The sequence below is a fragment of the Ostrinia nubilalis genome, chromosome W, assembly GCF_963855985.1.
Source record: "Ostrinia nubilalis chromosome W, ilOstNubi1.1, whole genome shotgun sequence".
Classification (NCBI taxonomy): domain Eukaryota; kingdom Metazoa; phylum Arthropoda; class Insecta; order Lepidoptera; family Crambidae; genus Ostrinia; species Ostrinia nubilalis.
The window spans coordinates 3,603,686-3,623,869 of NC_087118.1; the positions used below are offsets into that span (position 1 = coordinate 3,603,686).

At 40.0% G+C, this 20,184-nt stretch overlaps 1 pseudogene; it reads left to right on the top strand.

Annotated features, from left to right (window-relative positions):
- The first annotated feature begins 1,358 nt into the window (after positions 1-1,358).
- LOC135086408 (uncharacterized) lies at positions 1,359-6,660 on the top strand (annotated as a pseudogene).
- Positions 6,661-20,184: the final 13,524 nt, after the last annotated feature.

Consider the following 20,184-nt stretch of genomic DNA (forward strand, 5'->3'; position numbering starts at 1 on the left):
ATATTATTGTACTAGGCTGTAGGAAAAAGAAAACATATACGATTCGGCACCCCAATGTCATGGAGAGAACCAACAAATCAAACTAATGACTGTTACTTCTGCCTCACTAAAACTACAGGTTTTAACAACAAAAACCAAGAACATACAATATCCTGATGTTGCATCAGTCATAAAACCTGTGCTACAATCTGAAGGAGTTCTTTATCCGTCATTACCCAGCAATTCCAGTAAGGGAAAAATGCTTGGTATTAATTTAAAGGAGTAGTGAAAAGTTTCCTGGGAAACTATTTTATCTGAGAATTATGCAGAAATTATTTCCAAATTATTGAGGAATTACCAAAGAATTGGTGTGAATAAGTCGTTAAAAATTCATTTTTTACATTATCACCTGGATTTTTTTCTTGAGCACCTGGGAAGCGTGAGTGTTGAGCATGGCGAAAGTTTTCACCAGGATTTGAAGGTTTTTGAGGAAAGATATCAAGGAATTTGGGATAAAAATGTGTTAGCGGATTGCTGCTGGTCTATAATAAGGGAAACTGATACTAATCAGTATAAAAGAAGGAGTAACACGACTCATTTTTGATTGTTTTTAGAGATACATTTTATAAAAATGATAAAAATTTATATAATCAATATTTACAAAATTTGACGTCCTAAATTTTTTCTAAGTTCAGTTTTTAAGTAAGGGTTAATAACTCTACCGATACATATCAGTTTCATCTCTGGGTAAAAAACCTTGTAAACTAGTGTTATACTTACGACGTTACATCCTCGAGATTTATATAAACACACTTGTAGATGTTTAGAGAAATCTTAGAAACGAGATTGAATAAAATAAACTTAAGCAAATAAACAACATTGTCCATTTATTGCTTGAAACAAAACATATTTCTTAATAATCAATAGAAAATACAATAGAACATAAAATGTAATTATTGTTGTGATATTATTGTTGTAAATAAAAATTACAAAATTAGGTTAGATTATGGTTGTAAATCGACTCTGCGAAAACATTGTTTTCACAAGTAGCAAGTGGGCGGTTGTAAAATTTGGCAAATGTTACCGAACTGCCTGACCATCCTGCTGTACGTTTTATTACGTCTACGGATACGCCGTTTCGCTTAGCTGCTGAAGTTGAGGCGTGTCGTGTACTATGCGCCGTGAAAACACTTCTATCAATGCCACTATCGTGCCGTGTGGGGACGGCCGTAAAGAATACAATTCCCCACCGCCAACAGGAGGCGTGTCGTAAGAGGCGACAAAATCCTGTAGCACGAGATGGGCAGCAGCGTTTGCGTGCGAAATTTATAAAAAACTGCGCTCGCCAACCCGCCTGCCAAGCGTGGCGAGTATCGGCAATGATCCCCCCAATGAGGAACACAACAGCGACCAGGCCCCCAGTCTCCGGTAGCCCCGCAGTTCCTGGCTACGGTAGCGGTCAGGGTAGCAGCGGGGCGGGGGGTGCTAAGAATCTCCGGAGGCGGACTGGCTACCCACACCAACGACGACTGGCCCTGGTAACGCATAATATACGCACATTGAGGACTGACGAAAGGATCACAGAGTTGGAAGACGAACTGAGTAGGTTGCGATGGAGTATAATGGGACTATCGGAAGTCCGACGAGAGGGCGAGGACACGATCATCCTAAAATCCGGAAACCTACTCTACTACCGGGAGGGCGAACAACTGTCCCAAGGTGGTGTCGGGTTTCTCGTCCACAAGTCCCTCATTAACAACATCATCACCATCGGAAGTGTGTCGAGCAGGGTTGCTTACCTGATACTCAGAGTATCCAAAAGATACTTGCTGAAGGTAATTCAGGTATACGCACCGACCTCTACACACCCAGATGAGGAAGTAGAGGCTATGTATGAGGACATAAGTAGGGCCATACATACTACTAAAACCTACTTCAATGTTGTTATGGGGGACTTCAACGCGAAGCTGGGCATGCGAAGTGATGATGAGCTGAGAGTGGGGCAATTTGGATGTGGGCAACGGAACCCCAGGGGGCAGAGGCTGGCCGAATTTCTGGAGAAGGAAGACCTCTTTGCGATGAACTCCTTCTTCCAGAAGCCGCCTCATAGGAAGTGGACATGGATGAGTCCCGATGGTTCTACGAAAAATGAGATTGACTTCATCATGACCACAAATAATAATAATAATAATAATAATTTATTTATTTTCGTATAGTAGTACAAGGGTACATAATACAATGAAAAAACGATGAAACGATGACCCCTGCAGAAGTATAAAACTGTGTCGCAGGGATCAACGCCCTCCTCCAAGAAACAATACTTACATAATTTTATAAAGTACATCCAAATTAAGAAAAAAGCAAAAAAATTAACAATAAATAAATTTTTTACAAAAAAAAAGACTAAAAATCTACTAGGAACTAGTGAAGTTTAGTGAGTGTTAGTGTAGTGGGTGTAGAGTGTAGTGAGTGTGGAGTGTAGTGAATGTGTGTGTGTGTGTGTGGGTCTGAAAATTAGAACGATTGCTTGATAAGTGTTTCGGTTTCTTCGTATGATAAAGAGCATAATAATTCGATACATTTGAGTTTGCATTTGTAGGAAGGCAGAGGGTAAATATTTATTTTTTTATTTAGTTTATTATACAGCATGGAGCTTATATGATAAAAATGGCTACTCGCTAGTGTAGTCCGACGTGGTTCAATTATGCAGACATGATATTGACGACGAAGTGCCATAATAGTAGGGTCAAATTGAAGCTGGGAGTGCTTACGGAGGACGACCGCAAGAACAAAGAGTTGCCGTATAGTCAAGACTTTACAGATGGAATATACCTCAGATGTAGGAAATCGAACAGGTTTTCCAGCTAAGACCTTCAAAATAGCTCTTTGTGCTCTTTCCAACCTCAACAAGTGAGTCTTTGCCGCTCCACCCCAAGAACTTATACAATAAGATAAAATAGATTGGGCCAGTGCATAGTAGACAACTTTAAGACATTGGAAGTCAGCAACTGGACGCAGTCTTTTAAAAACAAAAATAAGCTTCCTTGCCCGAGATACTACAGATTCAATATGCGGCCTCCAAGTCATTGCACTATCAATCAGGACTCCGAGATATCTCATTGTATAAGCACGTTCTATGTAAGTACAGTTGCAGGGAGAAGAAGGGTTTTCAGCACAAGAGTGAGCCCGAATTGAAAAGGAATCTGGTGGTTTAGATGGTGTGTGTGGAGCAAAGGCTATAAATTTAGTTTTGGATACATTAAGCGTGAGAAGATTTGCACAAAGCCACTTGATTACCGCTGATAAAGCACTCTCGGCAAAGGCACACACCTCTTGCCAGTTGCGGCCATGGACAAGAAGAACAGTATCATCGGCGTAAGTGATAATCTTACAATTTTGTGAGGAAGAGTTGCACAAGTCGTTGACATAAATTAAGAAGAGGGTTGGCCCAAGAACACTGCCCTGAGGCACACCGAAAGTGACATGCTCCTCTTTACTCTTAAATCCATCAACAACAACATACTGCCTACGATCGCTGAGGTAACTGTGGAACATATCAAGAGCAACACCTCTCACGCCAATGAGTTCAAGTTTTGAAAGAAGAATGGGAACAGAGACCGTGTCAAAAGCCTTACAAAGGTCCAAGAAGATGCCAACAGTTTTAAGTTTTTTGTCATAATTTTTTATTATGTTTTCAGAAAGTTCTAAAACAGCATCATCAGTGGATTTACCACTACGGAAACCAAACTGATTTGCGGAGAGCAAATTATTATCCTCTAAAAATTTTATTAATCTGGAGTTAAGAATTTTTTCAAAAATTTTCGAAAAAACGGATAAAACTGAAATGGGCCTGTAGTTAGAGACACTGTCCCCGTCACCACTCTTAAAAATGGGATGAACAATTGCCTTTTTAAAAGCGCTCGGGAAAATGCCTGTAGAAAGAGCGAGGTTAAAAATGAAATTAAGTACAGGAATCAGAACATGTCTAGCAGACTTGACTAACGAAGTAGATATGCCGTCCCAGCCAACTGCACATTTATTCTTAAGATTCAAAATGATACGTTCTATCTCACAGTTATCGACGCTAAAAAGCGCCATTGAATTTAAAGCTTGTTTCGTGGTTGTATTTAAACTATTGTGAGCAATATTTGGGCATTGGCAAGTTACGGATGGGATTTGAGCAGCAAGATTCTTCCCAACGTTAGCAAAGTAGCTGTTTACTAGGTCGACAGATGCAGACTGGTCAGAAGATAGATTCAGCAAGTTTTTCGAGCACGACTGTTTTTTCGGAATATTTGCAATTGTCTTAATAATATTCCAAGTTTCTTTTGGGTTATTTTTAGCATTCTGCAGCTCTTTTTGCTTATATTCACGCTTGACTTTTTTCAACAGGTTGTTGCAAAAATTTCGATAACGTGTATATATAGTTTTATTATTTTCATTATCCAAATTATTTTTATGTATTTTATACAATTTGTCACGATGACGTATACATCTCAAGAGACCTGACGTTATCCACGGCTTAATTATACGCTTTTTACTAGGGACCCAAACAGTGTGAGTATGTTTTTTTATGAGAGAGGAAATTATACCAACAAAAATGTCAGCTGCTAGATTTGGATCCGATGCATTTAGTACAGAAGAAAAATCTGTATCAGTTATGGCAGTTATAGTTGAGGTAAAATCCGTACGCAAACATGACCGTTTAGCTGAGTTATTAATTTTTGTATTGCAGCAGAATAAGACAGGATTGTGATCTGTGAGGGGAGAGTCAAAAACCAGAGTGGAAGAGGTATTAGATGACCGAACTATGCAGTGGTCAAGACAATTTTCACCTCTAGTGGGGAAAAGATGACCAGGGAGCATGCCATGTGATGCGACCAAGTTCAAATATTCATCAGCGGAGGGGTCAGTTTTACCCGGTGTTATATTGATATTTAAATCACCAATGATCAGAGCAGATTTGAAGTTTTTTACGAAGCGACGAATATTTAGTGATGTCTCCGTGATCAACAGGGTGAAAACCGGTAGTGATCACCGAATGGTCAGAGGCATACTAAATATTAACGTCAAGCTAGAAAGGTCCCGTCTGATGAAGTCTACGCTCCGACCCTACAATTCCCATATCCACTGCCCCGAGAGCTTTCAGCTCGAGTTGACAAATCGCTTTGCATGCCTGGAAAACTGCGAGTCAGTGGATGAGATCAATAACGGGTTCGTAGAAACTGTCCAGGCGGCTGGGCTTAAATTCTTTAGACCTCGTCGTAAAGACAAGCCGCAAAAGCTCACCGACCACACCCTCAACCTCATGGCAGAACGACGTGCAATGACGCTGCAGTCCTCCGTTGACGCTACGGCATATAGGCAGCTCAATAGACAGATAAGGAAGTCCTTGCGACATGATATTCGCAATTTTAATACTAACAGTATTAAAGAGGCGATAGAGCGGAACCAAGGCTCCAAAGTGTTCGCAAGAGACAACTCTATTGGGCAAAGCCAGCTGACGAAGCTAACGGCGGCGGACGGTAGTGTAACGTCAACAACAGCCGAGGTTCTGGGTGAGATCGAGAGGTTTTATGGACAGCTATATACCTCGGTCACCAAACCCGTTGATAGCTCAACTTCAGATCCAAGAGCTAAGCTAACTCGACACTATACCGAAGATATCCCGGACATCAGCCTATACGAGATTAGGATGGCTCTCAAACAGCTAAAGAACAACAAGGCACCGGGTGATGACGGAATAACATCGGAGCTTCTGAATGCGGGTGGAACACCGATACTGAAAGTCCTTCAGAGACTCTTTAACTCCGTCCTACTCCAGGGAACTACGCCAGAGGCATGGAACAGAAGCGTGGTGGTGCTCTTCTTCAAGAAAGGTGATAAGACCTTGCTGAAGAATTACAGACCCATCTCGCTTCTGAGTCATGTCTACAAACTGTTTTCGAGAGTCATCACGAACCGTCTCGCGCGTAGGTTCGATGACTTCCAGCCTCCCGAACAAGCCGGATTCCGAAAAGGTTATAGTACCATAGACCACATCCATACGCTGCGGCAGGTTATACAGAAGACTGAGGAGTATAACTTGCCACTATGCTTGGCGTTCGTGGACTATGAGAAGGCCTTCGATTCGATTGAGACTTGGGCAGTGTTACAATCTCTCCAGCGGTGCCGTATTGACTATCGGTATATCGAGGTGCTGAAGTGCTTGTACAAAAACGCCACCATGTCGGTCCGAGTACAGGAGCAGAGCACGAGGGCGATTCCACTGCAGCGAGGCGTTAGGCAGGGAGATGTTATATCTCCGAAACTGTTCACCGCTGCATTGGAAGACGCTTTCAAACTCCTGGAATGGAAAGGATTCGGCATAAACATTAATGGCGAGTACATCACTCACCTTCGGTTTGCCAACGATATTGTGGTCATGGCAGAATCGTTGGAAGATCTTGGCACAATGCTCGAAGACCTTAATCGAGTTTCCCAACAGGTAGGCCTGAGGATGAACATGGACAAAACGAAGCTTACGTCGAATGTCCATGTTACGCCCTACCCAGTTTCAGTTGGGAGCTCAATTCTCGAGATTGTCGACAAGTATGTCTACCTCGGACAAACGATTCAGCTAGGTAGGTCCAATTTCGAGAAGGAGGTCAATCGTCGAATCCAACTCGGCTGGGCAGCGTTCGGGAAACTACGCCTTATACAGAAGCTCAAAGTTGCACAGCGTGCTATGGAGAGGGCTATGCTTGGTGTTTCTTTGCGAGATCGAATCAGAAATGAGGAGATCCGTAAACGAACCAAAGTCGCTGACATAGCCCGACGTATTAGCAAGCTGAAGTGGCAGGGCACATAGTACGCAGAACTGACGGCCGATGGGGCAGAAAGGTTCTGGAATGGAGGCCGCGTACCGGAAAACGCAGCGTGGGACGTCCACCTACAAGGTGGACCGACGACATCGTAAAGGTAGCAGGGAAGCGCTGGACGCAGGCCGCTACCAATCGATCAACATGGAAAGCATTGGGGGAGGCCTATGTTCAGCAGTGGACGTCCTGTGGCTGAAATGATGATGAATGATGAATGCCACTATCTGTTAAAACACTCCTAATCCACCTACTGATAGTAGCAGAGCTAGCGTTGTGAACAGGTTTCTTAGTTGTAAGAATGAGTTTATCTGTTAGTGGTAGATTCCTAAAACATTCAGTGGCATCAATGTACGCAATCAATGTTTTCGCAGGACAGATTTGTTCCTTATTTGGAAAGAATGGAATTGACAAGTTTGGCGCAGATTTATTTGGGGCAGAAGTCTTGATTAAATCACTAATGTTAATTTCAATTCCCGTGCTGCTTACTTTAATATTGGATAACCGTATTAAAGATAGCGTCTGCACACGTTGTGCAGTCGACAACGCGAGAAGAGCTATTAATTTTTTGGAGAGAGAGTTTAACGGTTGACTTTCGTTTGGATAGTATTTAGATAGGTGATCGAGTACCATATTTGGGTCCCATGTTGTTTCATACCTTGGGAAACAGGGTCTAGTTCTGTAAACTCCCTTCATAAATCTGATAATGCGATCGTCTTGACTAACACTTTTACCCAATATTAATGCAAGCGCTGCACGACAAGTGTTCAGGGTTGAATAATTTGCGCCAGAATGATATTGAGATACTAAAAATTCAAGAATGTTAGATATATTTTGATCAAAAAAATTATTATCTTTCTTTTTTGCACAAAATTGCCACCATTTTTTAAGTACAACGTTATACTGTTTTAATGAGCTATCCGCTAACGATGAGATCATAATTTTGATTGCGCTTGTTGGTAACGATTGTCTTGCGTACGCTTGCTCGATACTAGCGACGACACCAGGGTAAGGCGTTTCCATAGAGGATGTGGTGTCCTGAAAGGTGATAAAAGTAGTGAGGGGCTCGGGTTAAAATATATCAGCTGACTTTGACAGAGAGATAAAAATAGAGGATACCATGGCTGGCTAGGCCAATAAGGTACCACCATAATAATACCCGTTGCTCGGTCATTAATGATTTTTCGCAGACATTTGAGTATTAACGAGAACGGAGGGAAGACGTAAAAGAAATAGGGTTCCCAATTTATTATAAAAGCATCTATATTAAATGCGTAAGGGTCCCGCTTCCACGATATGTATCTGTCGCACTTTGCGTTTATTCGAGTAGCAAATAAGTCAATTTGAGGATTTCCGAAAGTTTTCGAGATTTTTGAAAAAGCTGACGAAGACAAGTTCCATTCCGTATCAATGTTACAATATCTTGATTCTTGGTCTGCCTCGGTATTTTCCTTTGATTTAATATATGAAGCAAACACAAACAGTTTTTTGTGTTCGCACCACTGCCAGATTTCCCTCGAAATATTATTAAGGTGAGTATATTGTACCCCTCCAAACCTATTTATATAAGCTATAGCCGTCGTATTATCAATACGGAGCAAAATTTCTTTATTATAAAGATCTTTAGCAAAACACTGTAAGCCTATAAAGGCAGCTTTTAGTTCTAGAATGTTTATGTGTTCTGTTGATTCCGAATGACCCCAAAGACCATTAGCCCGTTTCCCGTTGCAGCAAATACCCCAACCAGTAAGCGAAGCATCTGAGAAGATTTCTAAGTCATATTTACCACTGCGAATAGGATTTTTTGACGTATGAACATTATTCAACCACCAGGAAAACTCTGAATTTAAATGACGGGGTAAATTCATATTAATGTCATAGTTATCATTGCTGCTTTGTAACGCAAGAAATTTCTCTCTTTCGAGGCGCTTCGTATACAGGGTGGAAACGATAAGTGATCTCACTCGATTATTTCTAAACTATACAAAATATCAATAAACTAGTTACTGATCCTAAAAGTGCTTCATGAGCTCTATCAAACGGTATTAATAATAGGTTACAGAATAAACTGGATCTATCCGAAAATTCAATGTTTTCAGCTTCCATACATTTGGTAAAGTCACATTATTTTAAAAACTACACAAGATATCCTAAAACTGATTTCTGATTCTAAAAGTGCTTCACAAGTTCTATCCAATGGTATCAATAACAGGTTACAGAATAAACTGGATTTATCCAAAAATTCAATGTTTCCTTCTTCCATACATTTAGTACTACCACAGTAATGACACTCATCTCTTGACAATATTATAGCAAGTAAAGCCTAAAACCAATGTTTTCCATGAATTATTTTAAATAATAATACAATTTACGAGTGTATTTTAAGAGTTTATTATTAAATAAAAAAAATACACTTCTAATATTGTGTGTCTGGCATACATTTAGTATGGAAGCTGGAAACATTGAATTTTCAGATAGATCTAGTTTATTCTGTAACCTATTATTGGTACCGTTTGAAAGAGCTCATGAAGCACTTTCAGGATCAGTAACCAGTTTTTCAATATCTTGTATAGTTTAGAAATAATCGAGTGAGATCACTTAACGTTTCCACCCTGTATATCCATCCGTAGGAAACAGCTGGACAAGCTGAGCAGAGTAAACCTAAGTATTTAGCAAATTCCCTGATCGACAATGAACGCAATTTTGCGATACGTTTTGTTTGTTTCAAAATTTTAAGGCGTTTCTTGTCCGGTAAGGCTAAGCACATGTTACGAGAATCCAATTCAAAACCTAGAAACGTTTGTACTTGACTTGGGGTCAAGCTACTTTTTTCTTTGTTTATAACGAAACCTAAGCTTTCAAGATGATCAACCGTTGTAGCAACACTGTTCATACAACTGGTATATGAATCATTAATGCATAACAAATCATCCAAATATATTACAAGTAGTAAGCCTTGCGTTCTGAGGTAAGAAACCACTGGTTTCATTAGTTTTGTAAAAACAAGCGGTGCCAAGGATAACCCAAAGGGAAGACATTGAAATTCGTAAGACCCTGAAATTTGAACCTGAGAAATTTTTTCGATGAATCATGGATAGGCACTAAAAAGTAAGCTTCCTGAAGATCTAGAGTAGCCATGTAGCAATCTTTACTAATTAACTTAGTAGCAGTGCGAATATCTTCCATCTTGAAATCGACGGTCCCTACGTATAGTAACGTATCTGAAAACGGCCAATTTTACAGGAGAGCGGTTTGAAGGTTTAAACATGTGTAGCTCGCGTTCTATTTATCATACATTGATGAAATTTGGTATAATAGTTTTATATGAGGTATATTTTATAAAACATGAAGAATTATCAAAAAATAATCACAATAAGTATATTATTTGTCATTTACTCACTTATACAACGGAAAGTTTCTAATTACAAATGACGTAAGTGGTACTTACTGGCTTTTACGTTGGATTAATATGTTTGTTTAAATTATTAACTGCCACATAAGTAATTGTACACGGGAACAAAGTTCAGCTACTACTGACCGTAGCTCTCACGCTAGGCCCATAGTCCTGCTTGACGAGGCTTAACAGCGTCCCGCCTCGTTTCCCACATAGTTGCATATTGGAGGCACTTCAATACCTTAAGATTCTTCCTTATCTAAGGGGTCTTTTGACTGAAGAATACCTGTAGAACCGGTAATTTTTCTTTGTCAATAGTGCCGGCCAGGTTTGACAGCATGGCATCGAGTCCGAAGATCCACATGGGTCTTTTTTGAGTTCGATCTTGTGGAACATTAAATACGACTGGGTACTAAATGGAACCCTTTTCAAGGGCATGGACATTTCAAGGTATCATCTTTCATGCAGATAGTTTCATAATTACAAGAATATCTTTCAGAGCCTCCCCTCCAACAGCGAGGCGGTTTGCCTGGGCGCCACAGACGGCATTATGGTCGCCTCAGGCCAGGGACCACATATATTTAAAGGCATCCCTGACACCATCACCTGACGCCCGCATCACTGTCAAAGCTAAGGCCCAGATCAAATATCTAAGAATAAGGTCCTGTTAATCACCAGTGGCGCCAAGTAGTGAGCGCAAATACGGTGACCTTAATTGTATATAACCAGTGGCAGCTCGTACTTTTTCCAATCCGTCGCCGTGCGTATGGAAGACAGCTTGCTTTTTCGTGGCTGCTTCCCTAATTTGAAGGTCCGAAAACTCTATGTCGGAAGGCTATGGAGAAAGGCCGAGAGCTCTATACTGGCACCCTAAAAAGCATGATTCTATCCCATCTAAGGCATCACCCTCGTAGGGAAGGGTAACGCTGCCCATCTTCTAAGACCTTAAAAGGTCCTGAAAGTCCTCAGGGCTACATCGTCGGCTTTAACGCAGCGTGAAGAACGAGGTGAAAGCTCCGCCTTAGGAGGACAGAGAGGCCATTTGACGTGAGACTCGCTAGACTGTGCTGTAGTCTAGTAGTTGATAAACCACCTCGCCGTGGCTAAGTTGGGCCACCGAACTATATTCGCACTTGTGCTGAAGTTTAAGGTTGCTCGAGCGATCGCACCATGACTGGGCACTTATCCTTCAAGCCCTACCTGTATTGCGGTGGCTAGGAACATACGACACACCATAATATTCTTACGGGATAGCATAGTCAAAGCTATTTGGACGGTAGCAAAACCTGGGTGGTTATGAATCACCTCTATCTGAGATGACAAGGTGCCGCAAGAAACTGCGGTACGATAGCGCGACTACGAACCAAGTGCGGGTGCATTTGAATTCGCTCCAGGGAAGGTGACAGTATAATTGCCTCCTATCTTCCTTCCTCGGTAATGGCCAGCGTAATAGGGGCGTGAGGCTGCACGGGAGGCATTGTATAGATAGGCCACCACCACCATCTGCTGACGGTGAGTGTGTGTATGGGAAAGCTGTGTACTTCCAGTTGCTCTCGTCCCAACTATCGCCGTGTAGGCGGGAGAGGTCTTTGTCCGGAATATCAAAGTTAGAGTATTTTTAGTGGGTATACCTCATCCTTCTGGCGGGTATGTATGTATGCAATATCATGTAAGCATTATCATGTAATAGTAGCTTCTAAATGCAGTTAATTGAAGCTTTTGTTTGTAAGTGTTACCTGCTTATATTTATTTCTTATTGCCTTATTATGCTTAATAAATAAATAAAATACATTTTATGATTTTTTACTTGTATCTTGTATTATAAAGTAGCATAGGAGAAGAACTTGGTTGCGTTGAGTCTAATAAATGATCCTAGATACTTCAGTCGTGTTGTATATCATATTTTGTATTGTTTTGACTTCACTTTTATCTCCACCAAATATTGCTAAAATACAATTTCTCAGCGTAAAACACCGTTACTGGCACTAACTTATAGACATAAAACAAACTTTTCCAAAGTAAAACATTTTTAGTGGCAGTTACGGCTAGAAGATACTTTAATTTTCCGACGTAAAAATAGGTAAGTGCCACCTACTTATAATAGTAACTTTAATTTTCCCTAGGAAAACAACGCAACTATCTTATGCCTACAGTTAATTGATTAATTTGTCGTTGGTATAATGTTCAGTGAAATAAATTAAGTCAGAAACCATAATAATACCTATTTCCTTCATAAATTACGTATAAATTTATTCGATCTGCGCGAATGAAAATGGCAGTTGCGGGGCTGGGCGCGCGGAGTAAGGCGTGCGGTCCAACGTAAAATTTCTTAACTCCCACTAATGCAATTTTACTGCGGAAATCGTTCTAATTTTGTAGTTGCGGGATTTGTTTTTTGGCGTTTTTAGGTTCAATTTGAATAAAAACTGTATGTTTTTTTAACTGAGCCGTAACTGTTGGGTGCTCTGAAGGTTTTGCAAACAAAAACGGCAAATCACGGAACTGGTAGATACTGAATTGTACGTAGGGACCGTCGAAATGATCGGTGTAAATAAATTTATTTAACAGTTTAAGGTTGAGAATGAATCTAAAAGTACCATCTTTTTTAGGAATTAAAAATATTGTTGATATGAATTGATCTGATAAGTCTTTACATTGTTTAACAGCACCTGAGGCCAAAAGTTTTGTGATAGAAATATTTAGGTGTTGAATTTCTGTGCTACTAAATTTAGGATTAGCAGGTTCAAATTTCTGAGTCGGTGGCTTATCAAATGGAATTTTGAATCCTTGGACATACTCCAGGACGACTGGGTCCTTAGTTATAGTTTGCCAATGTTTAGCAAAGTAACGTAATCGACCAGCATGGAGGTTTACCTCTAGTTGTTCCTGCGAGTCCTTTGATCCGTCTTTTGTACTTGAGGAGCACGACTCGTGGTTGGTTGTGGTCTCCGACCCTGTGGTGTTGAATATCCCTGCGTGGTGGTGTACCTCGGCTTCTGCCCACCCGGTTTGGGTGCCTTGGTCGCTTGATACCTGGGTGGGCCTCTCCAGTTTCCCTGCTGTTTTGATGTAGAGGGAACAGCAACATTACTGCGCTTGATTTGAAGACCAGACCTTTCTACTGACTTAGTAGCTTTAATTACTAAGTCAGTAGAAAGGTCTGGAAGGGGAAAGTAGAAAGGTCAGGGGAGTCAGAGTTTTGATTAAGGGGGAATCAATAGAAAGGGTTACAGAGGCGAAAAACTTGGGACTCCTTATGGATGAGGAAATGCGCTTTGAGAAACATATCAATAATACAATAGGGAACTGTTATTATAGACTTAAAGTGTTATACCAAATACGTAAATATCTGACCATTGAAAATCGTATTAGGTTGTGCGACTCTTTAGTTCTTTCTAAATTTAATTACATGGACGTGGTTTACGGACCTCGGCTGCTGTCGCGCACCAAACAAGCTATCCAACGTGTGCAAAATTCATGTGCTCGTTTTTGTTTCTCGATCCCGCCAAGAGCACACGTTACGCCGTATTTAAACAATTCTAAAATATTAAAAATGAACTCACGGAGGGCGTTGCACTTTGCTACATTGCTTTTTGGTACAATAAAACACAATGTTCCGACTTATCTACTGGAGAAACTAGTTTGGACTCGGGAAGTCCACTCGCACCAGACCCGTCGCTCCGGCAGCGCTCTCATCCTTCCCCCGCACCGAACCGTTGCCTTCCGGGGTAGTTTCAGGTTTGCCGCTTCCAAGTGCTGGAATGACTTGCCACCGCCATTGCGTAGTCTAAAAAACAATAAGCACTTTTAAACAAAAGTACAGGGAACACGTTTTTAGTACACAATTATTAACGTAGGTAACTTGTATCCATACCTCAAGTTTCCAGACAAACGATCACGGGGGTAGGTAGGTCACCGATCATCGTATTTAGGACTGTAGTAGCTTGACTTGATTTGACTTCTCATAGAACTGACTCTCTCCTCTCGACATAGCATTTAAGCACCACTATGATTGTATACAATTAATTGACATCGTAATAACAACTATCTGACATGATTATATTTTTAAATATGCGTAAATGAATTTTATATAATTAATTTGATCTGACACTGATGTATTTTATTTTGTTTATTTATTATTTTTGTATTGTGGGTATGCGACTAAAGCGCTCAAGATTATGGGCCAAACTGATTTAACTGATGCTATGAATAGCCACAACCACGCAGAACGATTCGATCGATCGAGACTGTTTTGCGGACGTCGAGACACACACAATCACAGTATACACAAACGCACTTTAATACATTACAATTTATTATTATTATTATGTACACACACACAGTTTTGTTTTTTAAATATTATCTTTTATTTATAAATATCTTATCACATCTTTTCTACTTCGTCTATATCGTATATTATTATTTTCTACTACGTCTGTATATACATTTAAAATTTATACGCGCACTATTATTATTATTTATGTATGTATATTTTATGCAGTATAGGTTAGTGTCCGTGACTCTCACTCGGCATGGGGCACACTGAAAACCAGCGTCGTGGCTTCCCTCACCGGGGGCCACGGCATATGCTGAGTGGGGTCCCATTGCGATGGGCATCGCTGTGCGACAGGGTGGCACTGCTTAGTTTATTCATTCATTCATTGTATGTTTTATGTCACCTCTGTCTTATTTGCTTTTTTTTTCATTTTACCTCTTTTGTCTTTTGTGATGTCCATGGCAATAAATGTTTCTTTCTTTCTTTCTTTTCTTTTCTTTCTTTAATTGTATCCCCGAGGTTGGCGCCAAAAAGGAATGCATCTCTTTTGACGTCCGTGATTGCGGTATTAAACTTTTTATCTAACGATGTTGTAATTAACTTTCGTCGCTGTTTTGTGTTCTCATGATGCAAATCTAGCAAGATCTGACTTATTTCTGAAAGTCGTTTCAGAATTTCAATTTTTGAAAGGTCTTCCTTAATCAGAGAGGAGGCCAAGCTTGAAAAACCAGCTATAGCTAAGCCAAGTTGGTTTTGGGCTTTTTCAAATAGCTTGTCTCGTTGTTTCATGCTGTCGCTTAGAACTGCGGATATCTCCAAATTAAGCTTTGGTGCTTTTGATAAAACAAAATTTTCTGGTATAAGAGTCTTCTTTCGTATCTTTGGTCATACCTTCCACAAGCACCCGACCCCAACGTTTAGCGATTTCATCATTGATAGGTGCCCCTAGCACCTCCTCTTTTCCCACGGGATCACCTAGGGCATCTAGAATTTCCGGGGGTAAAATACTGTCAGGAACAGTGCCTGAACTGGTTCCAGATTCTTGAGCAAGCGAGTTTGCTGCTGTAGCGGGTATGTTATTTGTGTCTGAAGGCCCGTCGACAGACACTACACACGACTTGATTTGACTATCACCGTCCGAGTGTTCCGATTGCGAAGACAAGAAGACAGGTTGTGGAGATGGTGACCTTGAGTTAAAATTCTCGTTTTCTGTAAGGTCAAAGGAAAAAACAACGTTTGAAGTTGATTACTATATCAGCCATTGTACGTAATCACGTTACGTCTCTAGACTGTAAGTTTGAAGTTTAGTAGACAGCTTTATACATTTAAGTCCTTGTACGTAATCACGTTACGTCTCTAGACCATAATAATATGTTTGACCTGTGGTCAAAGCTTTAAATATTTTAAAGTCCTTGTACGCACTCACGGTACGCCTCTAGACTGATTGGTTATCAACCGTGCTCACGACACGGAGTATAACACGGGAAAGGTTTAGGTAAATTACCAAAACACTATTTTTATTGTCGACTGGATTTACGAAATACACAATAAAAATTGTCTACAATCCTAAATTGAATATGAATTTATCGTACACGGTACACCATATAGATAAATATTTTTATTAGTAAAATAAGGTAGGTAGTTAAAACAAAAGAACTATTGGGATAAGTTCAATCAATACATGTATAAAGTTATTAACTTATGAAAAAACAAACATACTGAATTGTATTGCAAATGTAATAATATGCTATAACTACTGTTGTGTATGTGTACGAGGAAACAGTAAACACCTTGTATATCAATACGGGTTTTATTTTGACTTTGTTACAATTTACAATTATTTAATGTACGACCAATATGGAGTGCAGTCCAGAGTAAATCCGTGGGCGGAACCGGAAGCAGGCCTGGCTCACTCCGCGCGGTACATCCGATAATTACCTACAGCGAAGCGCCCCGCCGGCGGGTATTATATCAGTCGAGTGTCACGCGCACGCCCGTCAGGACGCTGGCGTGCGTTGTAGTATGATTATAATTTTATGATCGAAGTATTATTTAAAAATGGACATAAAGAGAAAGAAATATTGTGCGGCGTTCGGGTGTTTAAATTCGAAAAGAAATCTACCGGATTAATCTTTTTTTTTTCGCTTCACAAAGATGCTGAAAGGTATGTTGGCCATGTAGGTAATCAATAATTCTTAGGATAGTATAGGAACCTAACCTACTATTACTACTGCTCAGAATGCGTTCGTTCGTTTCAGCCAAATGACGTCCACTGCTGGACAAAGGCCTCTCCCAAGGTTTTCCATAATGAATGCATACTTACCTACATACGTACTTCATTACAAATAAGTAGATTAATTATTTTTTCACTAGACAGCAACCCTAACAGCGTAAGAAGAGTTCAGAGGCACGCGATAGAAAGAGACAAAACTTGTGGGTGAATAAAATTGTAGGTACGTCGTAGTGCTGTGCGAGCTGAATTCCACTGTATCGCGTCGTAGCAAGACTCGCATTTATTTAAATCGTCTTGCGGAGTAATCCTTCTGTACCTGTACTATTACTTATTCTGTGCCGGAAGCCGCTAAGTTGTCAAGTCCGAGATGCAATAGCGATAGGGCTATAGTCCTAGATGTATTTGAGATAGGGCGGTATCCAGTGGCCAACATTCTCTCCCTTGTTATTTATAGGTTCAGTCGTTGCGGCTGCCTAATAGTTCGGCCGCTCCGGCGTAACACTGTTTCTCTTGCCGGCTGTGGAGGAGTTAACACGGTCTCCTGCAATACCGGGCCTTGAGCATGCAATCCTCCACCACTCATTTCACTTGTCATCGGTGAAGGTGAAGGTAAAGATGGTGTGGCACTTGCCCTCGGTGAAGATGGTGTGGCACTTGCCCTCGGTGAAGACGGTGTGGTGGAGCTCATGTGTGTAGGCTGCAATACTTCTTGCGGTTCTCTTGGTGCTGACAGGTAATTGTCCGGTGTATATGAGTTACTTTCCATGCATGCCGATTTCAGTATCTGATCAACATGTCTGTGGTGTATCCTTCCATCTACCTCTACTTCATAATGTAGTTTTCCTCTTCTGTTTATAATATATCCAAATCTCCATTTGTTGTTTTCATACATTCTAATTTGTACTCGCTCTCCACTTTTAAATTCTTTGTTAAAATTTTTCTCTTCATTACTGTCATTGTTTATCCTTTCATATGTATCTCTCTTTACCAAGTCTATCTTCGTTCTGTATATTCTTTTAAACATCATCTCCGCCGGGCTCAACCCTGTTGTGCTATTAGGAGTTTTTCTATACATTATAAGGAATTTGGATAATTTGTCTTGTAAAGATCCTTCTTCATTAGCCATTGCTTTCAGTTTATTTTTCAGCGTTTGCACATATCTTTCTGCTTGGCCGTTTGTAGATGGGTGAAAAGGAGCAGTAAACTTGGCTTGGATTCCATTTTCTTTCAGAAATCTTTGCATTTCTTCCGATTTGAACTGTGTACCATTATCAGAAACTTGAGTGATCGGTAGACCAAAAGTAGTGTATAATCTTTTTAGTATATTTATGGTAGATGTGGCAGTGATAGAGGTAGTAGGTATCACTTCCAGCCATTTTGTGTATGCATCCACCACTACAAGAAAATATTTGTTCATGAAAGGGCCCGCATAATCTATGTGAATACGGCTCCATGGCTCTTTTGGGTATTCCCAACTATGTGTAGGTACTTTGGTTGGGTTTTTCTGCATCAAACAACACATTTTGCATTGTTTTACCATATTTTCTATGTCTACATCTATATTTTTCCACCACACATAGCTTCTGGCTAATGCTTTCATTTTTACAATCCCTGTATGAGCTGTATGTAGTTCCTCTAATATTTTTGGTTGTAATTCTTTTGGTATAACAATCCTTATCCCATAAAAAATGCAGTTATTTTGTAAAGAGAATTCATGTAGTCTCTTAGGGTCATGTATTCCTGATTGTATGTCCATGTATAGTTTTTGAAGTTGCTGGTCTCTCGCTGTAGCTCTTTTTATTTCTTGTAATGTAATGGGCATTTCTGTAATTTGGTTCAGGTAGAATGCATCATCATCTGTCAGTTTACTTTCTGCTACTTTATTATTATTATTCTGTTGTAATCTTGAAAAATAGTCTGCGTTTGCATGTTCTGTTGTTTTCCTTAGCTTTATTGTATAATCAAATCCTGCCAAAAAGTTTGCATAGTGTACTAATCTTATCGCTGTAGTTGCAGGTGTCACTTTTTCTGGGTGTAAAATTCTAGCAAGTGGTTGGTTATCGATGATCAGAGTAACTTTTCTTCCATAGCAGAATTGGAAGAATTTCTTCAATCCCCAAATTAGTGCTGCTGCTTCTTTATCTAGTTGGCTGTAGCCTTCTTCCGCTTTAGTTAGGGATCTTGATGCAAAAGCTATTGGTCGCTCAGTTTTGTCTGGCATGATATGCGATAGTACAGCTCCAAATCCCATTGGTGATGCGTCAGTGGCCAGGGTTACTGGTAGATTTACATGATATGGTATCAGCACTTTTTCTCCACATAACTCCTCTTTGAGTTCTTGAAAAATCCTGTTGCATTCCTTTGTCCACACAAACTTCGTGTCTTTATGTAATATAGTGGATTGAGCTTTGAAGCTAGGTTTGGTATGAATTGTTGGTAATAATTTATCATACCCAGAAATGTGCGAAGAGATGATGTATCTGTTGGGCACGGGCTATTCTTGATATCATTTACTTTTTCCTGTGTCGGGTGTAGGCCTTTTTCATCTATAACGTGTCCGAGGTAGTTTACCGACTTTTGCATGAATTGACATTTCTTCCTATTTAAGTGTAGTCCGCATTGTTGTAATTTCTGGAATACTCTTCTAATTCTTTGTAGTAATTGTATGTATGTAGCTCCTTGTAGGGCAATGTCATCAAAAAAACATGCTGTACCTTCCATTCCTTGAAGAGTTTGATCCATGTATCTTTGCCAAATATTGGGTGCAATTTTCACTCCAAACATTAGTCTTTTGACTTTATATGTACCTTTGGACGTACTTATGGCTTGCATTTCTGCTGTTTCCTCATTGGTTTTCATGTGCAGGTACGCCTGGTTTATGTCAAGTGTGCAAAAATATTTTCCTCCACTCAATTTCGCAAATATTTCCTCTATTCTCGGTATTGGGTAGTTATCACTTTCCAGGCTTTTATTTAGAGTTGCTCTGTAGTCTGCACATAATCGTACCTTCCCATTTTGTTTCATTACCGGAACTACTGGAGTACCCCATTTTGAGTAGTTAACTTTTTCCAGAATTTTTGCCTTTTCTAACCTATCAATCTCTGCTTCCACTTGATCTTTGAGAGCTAATGGTACTGGTCGTGGTTTCAAAAATATGGGTGATGTTCCTTCCTTCAATTTAAAGGTAGCTTCATAATCATTTATTTCTCCGATGTCTTCAGAAAACAACTCTGCATATTCATGCAATAACATCTGTAATCTTTCACCAAATTCTTTTTCCGTGATATCGTTTCCTTCTTTATTTAGTGAATTTACTTCAAATTGAATTTTTAGTTTTCTTATCCATTCCCTTCCGACCACTGGGTCTACTTCTCTATCAATCACAAATACTCTTCCTTCTATTTCTTTATTTTTATATTTGATATTTAAATTGCAGGTTCCCATC